This window comes from Impatiens glandulifera, chromosome 2 (assembly GCF_907164915.1).
Source record: "Impatiens glandulifera chromosome 2, dImpGla2.1, whole genome shotgun sequence".
NCBI lineage: Eukaryota > Viridiplantae > Streptophyta > Magnoliopsida > Ericales > Balsaminaceae > Impatiens > Impatiens glandulifera.
The window spans coordinates 9400193-9412528 of NC_061863.1; positions in this window are offsets into that span (position 1 = coordinate 9400193).

Sequence of the window (12336 nt, forward strand, 5' to 3'; positions counted from 1 at the left end):
ATGTCTGAAGTTGAAATGGCCAGGTATCCTAACATGATAAATGAAACTTTTAGATTTCAGAGAATCCCACACCCTGAAGTACCAAAAGCAGAATGGAGTGGGGACTGTGGCGTTTTTGTATTAATGTATTTAGAGTACCTGACTGCTAAACTTGGTCTAGAAAATTGCATATCAAAGAATATGCAAGTATATAGAGAAAAGTGGGCAGTCAGGTTGTACCACCAGATTTTAGAGCCATGAAGTTGTAAACACTGAATTATTGTTGTATATTGTTTTGTAAACACTGAATTATTGTTGTAACATGTTTTGTAAACACTGAATTATTGTTGTATATTGTTTTGTAAACATTGAATTATTTCACGTGTATTGTAATATAATTCACGTGGTAATAGGTATCATAAAATTCACGTGTTTATATAATTCACGTGGTTGTAATAGGTATCATAAAATTCACGTGTATTGTAATATAATTCACGTGAATTATATAAACACGTGTATTACGTGTATTATGTTCTGGAATATCCCAATATAATTCACGTGGTTGTAATATAATTCACGTGAATTATATAAACACGTGTATTACGTGTATTATGTTCTGGAATATCCCAATATAATTCACGTGGTTGTAATATAATTCACGTGTATTGTAATACGCGTGATTCATAACTCACGTGTATTACAATATGACTCACGCGTATTGTAATATTACAATACACGTGAATTATATTACAATACACGTGAATTAGCATTGTGCAATATATATGCGTGAATCACTCACTGTATGGCCAACCTGTATGGAAATATCTGTATACAAATTTCAATCACCATACAATATTCGAAAACCAACAACAATCAATCAGCATACAATATTCGAAAACCAACAACAATAATCAGTATACAATATTCAAAATTGCACAGACAATATTCATGTTTGTGGCTGAGATGATGGCGGCTGAGATGATGATGCTCTTGCAGCTCTTGCAGTAGAGGGTGCAGGCATTACTAATTTGCATGTTGCCCTGTTGTGACCCTGACCACCACATGAGCTACATCTTCTCGGCACCTTACGAATTTCACCTTGGGATGACCTACGCTTTGTTTGAGGACGCCCTTTCTTAACCTTAACAGGTGGTTTAAGGCACACTCGTTGCTTGATATGTTCTGGAATATCCCAATACTCTTCATGACAAACTGGATATATTGTTTCCGCGTAAGCATTGACCCACATTTCACTTGAGTAATACCTGAAACATAACAATTGAACATGTGAGAAATAAAGTTAGTTAGATAAATTCAATAGCAAATAATCTAAAGTAAACCTTGAGCAGAACTCATAGGCATCCAATTTATGGGTACGGGAAGCAGCCAGGGCATGAGTGCAAGGAAGACCAGATACATCAAATACCCTACAACTACAACTCATTCCTCTCAAGTCAACTTTATAATCAGATTCACCGTCATGGACATAAAACTCGAAACGGTTAAGTGGATGAACGTTATATAATCTGGCCTTCTCAGCTTGATCACGTAAGAACTTTTCATAATAAAAAGATAAACGTTCATTGTGATTGGAAGCTTTTTCTCTTCGACTGTTAAACCAATCTTGTAATGTGAATCTTAAATAATCAGCTAAGATTGATATGGGATACTTTCTAGCTTCCCTACTTTGACTATTGAAGCTCTCAGCGTAATTACTTGTCATTTGATTGTATCGTTTACCCGGAAAAAATGCACGACTCCATCTCTCAAACCCAATATCTGCCAAATACATAGCAATACGAGGGTCCTTAGCATTGATCTTGTTAAAATGCTGATTAAACTTCAAGATTGTGTATGCTTGAGAAGCCAAACCAAACTCGGCGTGGCAGTGATCGGTTTTGAATTTGGCCATAATATTCATCTTGATATGATATGTGCACGCACCGTGGTCAGCTTCTGGAAAAACAGCACACAAGGCATTGGCGATGCTTGGGTGTCTATCAGATACAAACACGAGATCAACAACGCCGAATGCAACAGGATAGAGTTGTTCATTCGCATCTAATGCTATCGCCACCAATAGCTGACCTCCAACCTTGTGCTTAAGAAAATTGGCATCGACGCACAATACTGGACGACAACAGTTTTTGAAACCCCTAATTGAGCAGCCTAAGGACATGAACATATACCTGAAATGACCGTGCTCATCCGTCTGGATGTCTGTTATGGTACCCGGATTGTTCTTCTCCAACATGTACAGGTATGATGGCAATTTACCGTAAGAATCTTCTACAGTTCCTCGCACCGCCATTAGGGCCTTTTCTCTAGACCGCCAAGCCTTATTATAAGACAACTTTATTCCATAAGTAGTCTGTATGTCTTCCATTATTTTCTTGGGCATGTGGTCATGGTGATGGTCCATGTACTTGCTCTTCATGCATTCCCCAAACACCCATGCTGGTGCTGGCCTTTGATTCTCTTGCCTCGTCACAATTGAACAGGTATGATCTTTTACGAATTTACGAATCTCAAACATTTCCGAGGAATTTACTCTGACAGCACGCAGTCTCCACTTGCAATTCTTATCCAAACATTTCACAACCCAAAGTTCTTTTTTTGACTTCAACACTTTGAATTCAAAATGATTAGTCATGGCATATTTATATAACCTCAGCTGAAGTTCTTTTTTATTCTCAAACAAAGAACTGACTTCCAATCCGATTCCGGTACTTACTGCCTCATGTAAAGGATTTTCACTACTTGGTATGTTACTAGCAACCCATTCACTGCAGCTTGGTTGAGTACGAACAACAACATTGTTTTGTTGTGTACTAGGAACCCAAGAACCGCTTGGATTTGGATTGGTACTAGGAACCCAATCAGAACTACTAGGTTGGGTAATAGGAACCCAATCATCATCAGCATCATCCCCCACATTCAGACGCAAATGTTCATCTTCAATGTCATTTTCAAAGAAAACCTCACGCTGCATCGGGAAGACGTCGGGGTCATCAATTTCTGGAACAGCTACACTTTCTTGAGTTGGTAGTGACTTCTCTACTAAGGATACACACAATGGAGTGCGGTTGTGGACTGAAACTGCTTCATGTAAAAAGAACTCCACATCCACATCTTTTTTTATATCAGTTATATAAGAAAATTTGGCAATCATGCCAGGAGCATTATACTTGGCTTGAAGCAATAAATCATATCTAGATTTGTCAACATCGGTAGTAGAATAAATTTGATCAACTAATTGGGCATAAGTAGAATTTTGGGGAACAATCATACCGTTGTTTGACTTTGCAGAAAAATGAGTAAGATCGTCCGTAGTTTTCCACTCTCCATCAAAGTAAAGAAGTACAGGTACTTGAGCTGCAATTGAAAACAGTTCAATAACATCACAAGAATTGAAAACAGTTCAACAACATCACAAGAATTGAAAAAAGTTCAACAACATTACCATAACCGAGGAGAGTTTGCTCGTAGAGTTTCAGGAAATCCAATGCCGCAACTTTTTACCATAAGTTTGCTTCAATGAATCTAATGGGATAAGAGCTCCCTATCCAATAGGTCCATTGAAGCAAACTTGTGGTTAATTCTTGGAACATTGTATCTCCACGAAATATACCAGTAAACTCTACCTCAATACTAGAATAACAAGATAGTATTGAGTGAAATCAGCTACACTATGCCAGCATGCAAACCCTAAACCTTAATACTAGAATAACAAGATAGTATTGAGTGAAATCAGCTACACTATGCCAGCATGCGAACCCTAAACCTTAATACTAGAATAACAAGATAACTCAAGAACTGTGGAACTTAAACAAAAAGGTCATGTAACTATAAGAACTGTGGAACTTAAACAGCATACTGATCAACAAATTCCAAGACAATAACTCAATAAGACTTTCTAAGAACTAAAACAAAGCTGCTGCTGCTCGATAAGACAATAACTCAATATTAAATAAACATACCCATTTTGAGAATGAAGAGTAGTGGGTAAGCTGCTGCTGCTCGTGGTCGAGTTCTTCAGGGTAACGTGGTGTCGTCGTAGTCGTCCGCTGCTGCTGCTCGTGGTCGAGTTCTTCAGGGGAGGGTCGAGTCGGAGTGGCGAAAGCGAGAGAAGAGAGAAGGGGAAATTAAGGATTCGTGGTTTTGTTATAAATTAGGGCACGAAAATAATATATACGATGAAAGACGTGAATTGTTATTCACGTGTTTCATATAAAACACGTGAATAAACTCACGCGTTTTAACGTGAAATGCATTCACGCGTTTCATCTAAATCGCGTGAGTTTATTCACGCGTTTTACATGAAATGCATTCACGCGTTTCATCTAAATCGCGTGAGTTTATTCACGCGTTTTAGATGAAACACGTGAATATCAACATTGTTCCTTGTTGTTTGAGTTATGTGGCGAATATGCGTGAATAACAACCTTTCAACCTTGTTCCTTGTTGTTTGAGTTATGTGGCGAATAACAACATTGTTCCTTGTTGTTTGATTATACACAATACGCGTGAGTTATGAGGATAAGTTATGCTATTGTTAACATAAGTAATAAACCATAAATAGAAGAATATTCAGTAATATAAACCACCATAAATCATAAATATCCAAATTAAGTATTGTTATAAACCATAAATATCATAAATAAATCATAAATAGAAGAACGTTAAGTCTAAACAACTCCAAATTAAGTAAGCAAATGCTGCAAATCACAAGCAGCAACAGATTGAAGCAACTTTGTATGAGGAACAACATGTTCATCCAATATGCGTGACATAGCAGCCGCTGTCTCAAAAAGCCAATTGTCGGGGAGAACATCAAAATCCTTTTCAATTGGTCGATACCTGCTGTCTATCTCGAAATATACTATTATAGTTTTCGCATCCCTTGGCTCAGCAAATGGATAATCTGGATTATCCGATTCTTTAATACTACCACCTCCAGCAACTATTAACTCAATGAGATCCTGTTTGTAAAGTGTGTTGAAATTACCTATAAATATAAAAATGTAACCGTCGAACAGTTTCGACCGCTGAAAAACCAACAAAGAAGATAATTTCAGTTATCATGCAAAATAAGAAAAAGTAGAGATAGGAGGAATAAGACCAAACTCACATTATTCAACAACAGAAGTCTGCCTTTTCTAGGACCACCTTGGGCTCCATGATTATCATGTTTAACCTCATAAGGTTCCTCATCAACACAGTTTTGGGTTTTCAATGATGATGTTATCCCTAAACAAAGCAATTTTTAAATTAATTTAACAGACATATGTATGAAAATAATCGTGTTAACAGAGACTCACAATCAATATTAAGGACCCATTTCCCATTCAGAATTGCCTTCAATACTTTTTGAGTTCGGCCGCATGCACCATTGGGATCAGTGTAAGCAATAACATGGGTTACATCTTCTCTCCACTTCGGAGACACCCTTGCACCAAAAGTGCGAGCAAATTCAACTATCAACAACTGTGTAAAACAATAATATAATGGTTATTACATACAAAACTAGTTAATATGGACATAGTAGAGAGAATAGAACATACATTATTTTCAGGTGATAATTGATTGGGACATAAGGTCATAACAGTGTTTGTTGCCTGCATATTATAAAAAAAAAGGAGTTCAACGAACTGAGAAAACAATTTTATTAACAACCATTTTAATACATACCATTTTGTTGAACGAACTGAGAAAACCACAACGGCAGCTCCTGATCTAAATACTACAATATCCATCATTATAAATAGCAGAATATACATCAATAGCTAACCATACAATATTCATGTAATTGAAAATCAACAATCAATCAGTATATATAGGAAAACCAAACCTTAAACCCTAAATACAACAATATCCATGAATATAAATGGCAGAATATACATCGAAACCTAACCCTAAACATAAATACTATAATATCTATCAATATAAATGGCAAAATATACATCGAAACCTAACCCTAAACCTAAATACATCAATATCCATTATAAACAGCATAATATACATCAAAACCAAACCCTAAACCTAAATAGATACATATAAATGGCAGAATATACATCGAAACTTAACCCTAAACCCAAATACTTCGATATACATAGGAAACGGCATAATATACATCAAAACCAAACCTTTAACCCTAAATACACCAATATCCATGAATATAAACGGTAAATATACATCAAAACCTAACCCTAAACCTAAATACTTCGATATACATAGGAAACGACATAATATACATCAAAAACCAATCCTTTAACCCTAAATACATCCATATCCATGAATATAAACGGTAAATATACATCAAAACCTAAGTCTAAACCTTAAGCCCTAAACTGACCTGATGATGTTGAAGAACGATGATGTTGGAAGGATCCCGATGATGTTGAGGAACGATGATGTTGAGGAACAATGATGTTGAGGAACGCTGATGTTGAGGAACGATGATCTTGATGGATGTGGGAATGGAAAGTCGGCCGCAGTCGGAGTGGGAGGGAGAATCGGGGTGGTTTTGTTTAAAATTAGGGCCGAAAAATTATATATACGACTAAAGACGCGATTTACCATGGACGCGATTTAATCTGAATCGCGTGAGTTCATCACCGCGATTTAGATTAAATCGCGTGCATGGTAAATCGCGTACATTTAAAAACGCGAATTACCAATCACGCGTTTCATCTAAATCGCGGTGATGAACTCACGCGATTTAGATTAAATCGCGTGATTGGTAATTCGCGTCTTTGAGCGTAAGAAATGGCGCCGAAGGGGTATTTCCGACATTTCGCAGGGCAAAAGGGCCCTTTTTGCCAACTTTAGTAGGCGGGGGCCCTTTTTGGAATTTCCCCTGTTATGGGGGCCATTTCATCAAATTTCCCTTTTAATTAGAGGGTTCAGAGTAGAAATCGAATAAGAACTTTATTAATTTCGTTTACAAGATCAAACCCATTGACATTTCAACTATATCCATTTAAAAGATAAGTTACTGGTTGAATTTAGGTCTAAATACTGATGATAAAATATTGATTAATTTTCTACGAAAAAGTTATTTTTTTTTTGTAAAAGTATCTTATTCAATTGTTGATTTAAATTAAATAATATTATGGTACATAACTTAGTTAGAATATATACATATAATTTTGTCTTTGATTTCTCGTCCATACCTGGATCGAATTTTTACAAAAATGTTTTCAGATGAATCCTTGTCTATGTAAGATAGTTTACTTAGTTGCAAATCCAAAGTCATGTTGATGCTGAATTTAGGGTGTTGACATTCTCTCGGGGGCAAGACATGTATAGCTCCAATGAACCGGTAAGGATCAAACCGTAAACTTATCACAAATGCGAAAAAATTGATGTATTATAGATGATGTATCAACAATTTGTATACCCAAACCACCAACCAATTTCCTAGAATCACCAAAAAAAAAAAGTGTCAAGTTTATGTGTCCAAAGTGTGACTTGTTGTTTCCCTGAATTCACTGGGATTTATCTAAATATGGTAATTTTAATAGTAAAATTTTGGTTTCATTTCAATTCAAGAGCTACTATGTATAAAAAAAATGGAGTTGACAATCAAGTACAAATGATGACATATATGAGTACATATCCAATGAAATGAAGTCTAACAATAGACAATATTAAAAAATTTAATTGAAATAAAACTTATAACAAAGAATAAGTCTAACTACTAGCCAATAGCAATAACAAGTTAAAGTCTTCAATATGACCAAAAATATAAGAGAAACATTTTGTCAAAATTATTGCAATATAAAGATTGAGAGAAGTGTGGGAAAACCATAAAGGTATCTCTATTCATCTCAAGTTTGAAGAAATTTCCAACATAGACAATTTCAATGACGCCTTTTAATGTACCGAGACATCATATCTCGGCTCGTAGAAACAAAATGTTCGCCCCAAGGATAAACACTTAAATACCAAATTTAATTTATATTCGTATCATAACAAATTTATAATAATTTTTTTTTAATTTAAAGGAAAACATAACCAGGAATATCATTCTAACCTACTCCAAGACATAAATTATAATTGAAAAAAATAAATAAAAAGTGATCTACCCAGAAGAAAAAGAAGTTGATTTTTTATCCAAGCAACCAAATAAATACCCATCCAAATGAAATGATCTCTTTAGTCCAAATTATCATATACAAAAACAAGTACTAATTTATCCAAATAACTATAAGTAGAGTAAAATAGAATTACACACTTATCAAATTGAAGTTAATTCAGTTAATTTATTTGAATAAGTAATAATTTTTTTTAAATATAATTTCCCTTTTTTTCTTGTATAAATTGCAAAATAACCGTAAGAGCTTAAGAATATCTAAACTTGAATATATCGTTAATCTCTTTGTAATAATAGACTCAACAAGTAGAAAAAACCTCAAAGGTGAAGACTCGAACCAATAATCATAATAACAAGAGTTTATATAACTATATAAATTCTGCTATTGATGACATAAAATTGAAATTCTACTAATTGAGTCCATAAATTTCAAGTTTAATATCTTATCATTATATCTTGCTCGGTTCATTTTTAATACTTAAGTGTTGATTCTAAATTATTGACTTCTTGTGACACAATAGACTTAAGATCTATTTCAAAACAATGAAGATAAATTTTAGAATGTTTTTGATAGATTGATTCACAAATTCATTGTTGTTTCAAATCAAGATAAAAGATGAAAACGCCCTTTTTTTCAATTGCATGAATCATAATTAGACACTTTCTTCAAAACCCTCGACTGTTTTTTTTTTTAAAATAGCTCATCAATGTGAATATGAATCTTAGAACTATAAGACTTGTTCCTAATTCTATTTTATAGATTAGAGAATTATTTTTTAGTTAAAAGTTTTTTGCATTGTTGAGTTGCATAGCGATATATTGTAATCTAAAAAAAGAGTAAAGAAACTACAAAAAAATCTAAAATGTAAGCCTTAAAAAAACTAAAAGAAAAGAAAAAAAAACGCAAAAAAAAGGCTACAAAAAATACTAATTTATATCCCTAAATTTTTGTCTAATCTACATCATTATAATCGTTATATCTTATATAATTTGTATTTTCTATAAAAACAAACACATAATATCAAACATAAAATTATTAAAATGTATACAATTTATATCACACAAATGCATAAATAAACTCTTTGAAATCTTTTTCACTTCTTTCAGTCTTTTTTTTTTTATAAATAGTTTGATTGAGTATGTTGTTAGTTGCCCAGAGAAGCCATACCCTAAGGAATGTTACGGTCTACAAATTAAGGCATCGGTCCTAGAATAATTCCAGCACCCTTTCTCGGTCCTATTGTGCACATAAGCCAGTTTCTGTTTTTTGTTTAATAATTCTGTTTTTCTTTCCCTTTATGTTTTTCAAACCAAATTCTGTTATTTCTAATAGTTGTTGTAACCGACTACTCTTGGGTAATTCAGCCGCTATAAAAGCTGATGCCCACCCCCTTTTTTGCATAAATGAAAGCTTTGTGAAAGTTCTTACTCTTAATTATTATCTTGGTCTTGAACCTCTATCTTGGACTGCTAGGTATATTCTAGTAGTATTCTCTTCTTATCTTGGTTTCTTCTTTCTTTAACCTCGAATTCTCTTCTCATATTATTTCCGCTGCACTTGATTATAGAATTCCACACTCGGTCCCAACTATAAAGAACTCGAATCTTGATATCAAGAACTCGGAAAATTAAGTTATAGTTTCAAGCTTAACATATTGGTATCAGAGCAAGACGATTCTCGAATGACAGAAACCCTCCAGCAAACAAGAGATGGATGCTCTTAATGTTGAGGTGTTTCTTGCCATTGCGGGCGGGTTTTTTTTTTAAATTCTGAGTAAACGATTCAAGGTTTTCTGTTATGAAAACGGGTTAGAGTATAAATACTTTTTTGGGTATTTTCTCATAATACAGTAAGTTGAGAGAGAATGTGAATTACAGATCTAGGGTTTTCTGGTTTCCTTCTTCTTGTTCTTTGGCTGATCCAGAGAGAAAGATTGGGGGAGCTTTTGATTGTGGAGTAGTCCAATCATTCCTAGTGTAATCACTTCTTTCATTTGAGAGCAGGGCATGTAAGTTTCTACTATTGACATTTGTTTGATTTAGTGAAACTTATCCCTCCCGTGGACGTAGGTCGATTTTGACCGAACCACGTATATTGTGTTGTCGTTTATTGTTTTGTGCTATTTCAGTTCTTGGTAAATCTGTTGTTCGTCATAGACGATTTAGAAACTGATTTGTTACAGGTTTGATTTCTAAGAAGATCCATAGTTTTGTTGTTGCAAAACCCAACAGTGGTATCAGAACAATATTGATTGGTTATCTGTTTTAACATTGGAGCAGAGTTCTTTGTTGGTTACTTGACGAAATTCAAAGAAGAGATCAACGGGTTTCTTTGCTAGGGTTTTTGTCAGTTGTTAAGGTAGTAATAATGGGGAAATCTAGACCTGATATGGTGAGTCTGAATGGTACAAACTACAGGTAATGGAAACTGATAATTAGTGATCTGTTAGTTTCAGATGATTTGAATGAAGCAATTGAAAATGAGGGTGTTAAACCTGAGACTACAAAAGAGGCTGATTGGAAAAAGACAAATAGAAAGGCTTGCAGCTTTATTCGTTCCTGGGTTGGTGTAAATGTTGTGCACCATGTTGAGAACGACACTACGGCGTATGGTGTGTGGAGCAAACTTTAAGCTCTCTATGCTGGGAGGTCAGCAGGGAATAAAGCAGCACTGGTACGAAGACTGGTGAATCTGAAGTATATTGATAATAAATCAATTGCTGAGCACTTGAATGAATGTCAAAATATTTTGAATCAGCTGAGTAGTATGAAGATAAACTTTGATGATAAGGTGCAGACACTTTTAGTCCTTGGATCTTTGCCTACAAGTTGGGGGACACTTATTATCACTCTCAGCAACTCAGCACCAAATGGTAAAGTCAACATGGCATTTGTCACCAGTTCCTTACTTGATGAGGAGAATCGAAAGGGGGATAAACCCTCTAAGTCTGATATGTTGGTGACTGATAGAGGAAGATCAAAGGATAATAGAAGTGGTTCGAGCAGGGAAAAGTCTAGAAGCAAGTCTAGAGCTACAAAGAAGGATGGTGCTTGCCATTACTGTGGCAAAATGGGTCACTAGAAAAACGAGTGCTGGAAATTTAAAAATGATAAAGCAAAGGGTATAATGAAGCTCAAAGAAAAGAAAGAACAGAGTGCAGATACATCTACTTATGCTTCAGATGGTGAACTGACATATGCTTCTAACTGTCAAGACTCTTGTCTTAGCACATCTTCAAATGAAACAGCATGTATTGTTGACACAGGTGTCTCATTCCATATTACTCCACATAAAGGTTACTTCCAGTCCTACAAAGCTGGTGATTATGGTGAGGTTCGCATGAGTAATAGTGGTGTGTCCAAGATAGTTGGTCTTGGTGATGTTAGAATCGAGACAAACATGGTCTGCTTCATGACATTGAGAGATGTAAGACATGTTCTTGATTTGAGAATGAATTTGATTTCAACAGGTAAGCTCGATGATGGAGGCTACCATAATATTTTCAGTGGTGGAGCATGGAATCTAAGCAAGGGTTCATTGGTTGTTGCACGAGGTAAGAAATGTTGTTCCTTATACAAGACAAATTTGAAAATTGTCTATGATACAGCATATTCTGTTTTGATGGAGTCATCCTCTGAGTTGTGGCACAAGAGACTAGGTCACATTAGTGAAAAGGGGTTGAATGTTTTGATCAAGAGGAATGAGTTGCTGAATCTCAAGGATGTTCATCTTGAAAATTGTGAGCATTGCTTGAAGGGTAAGCAGAACAGAGTCTCCTTCAGTAAGTCAAAAGTTGAACTGAAAAATAATATCCTTGAACTGGTCCATACATATGTTTGTGGTCCTATGACGATTAAATCCATAGGCGGTGCTTCCTATTTTGTAACCTTCATAGACGATGCATCTAGGAAGGTTTGGGCCTATGCTATAAAGTCCAAGGATGAGGTTGCAGCAAGGTTTGAGGTCTTTCACAAGCTGGTTGAAAGAGAGACATGAAGAAAACTGATGAGGGTGCGGTCAGATAATGGGGGAGAGTACATAGGCTCATTTGATGATTATTGTAAAGAGAAGGGTATTCGACATGAACAGACTGTGCCCAATACTCCACAACAAAATGGTATGGTAGAGAGGATGAACAGAACAATGTTAGAACGGATGAGGAGTATGCTCTCCCATGCCAGGTTGGCTAAGCATTTCTGGGCTGAAGCCATGAGCACTGTAGTGTATGTGATCAACCGTTCTCCCTCCAAACCATTGA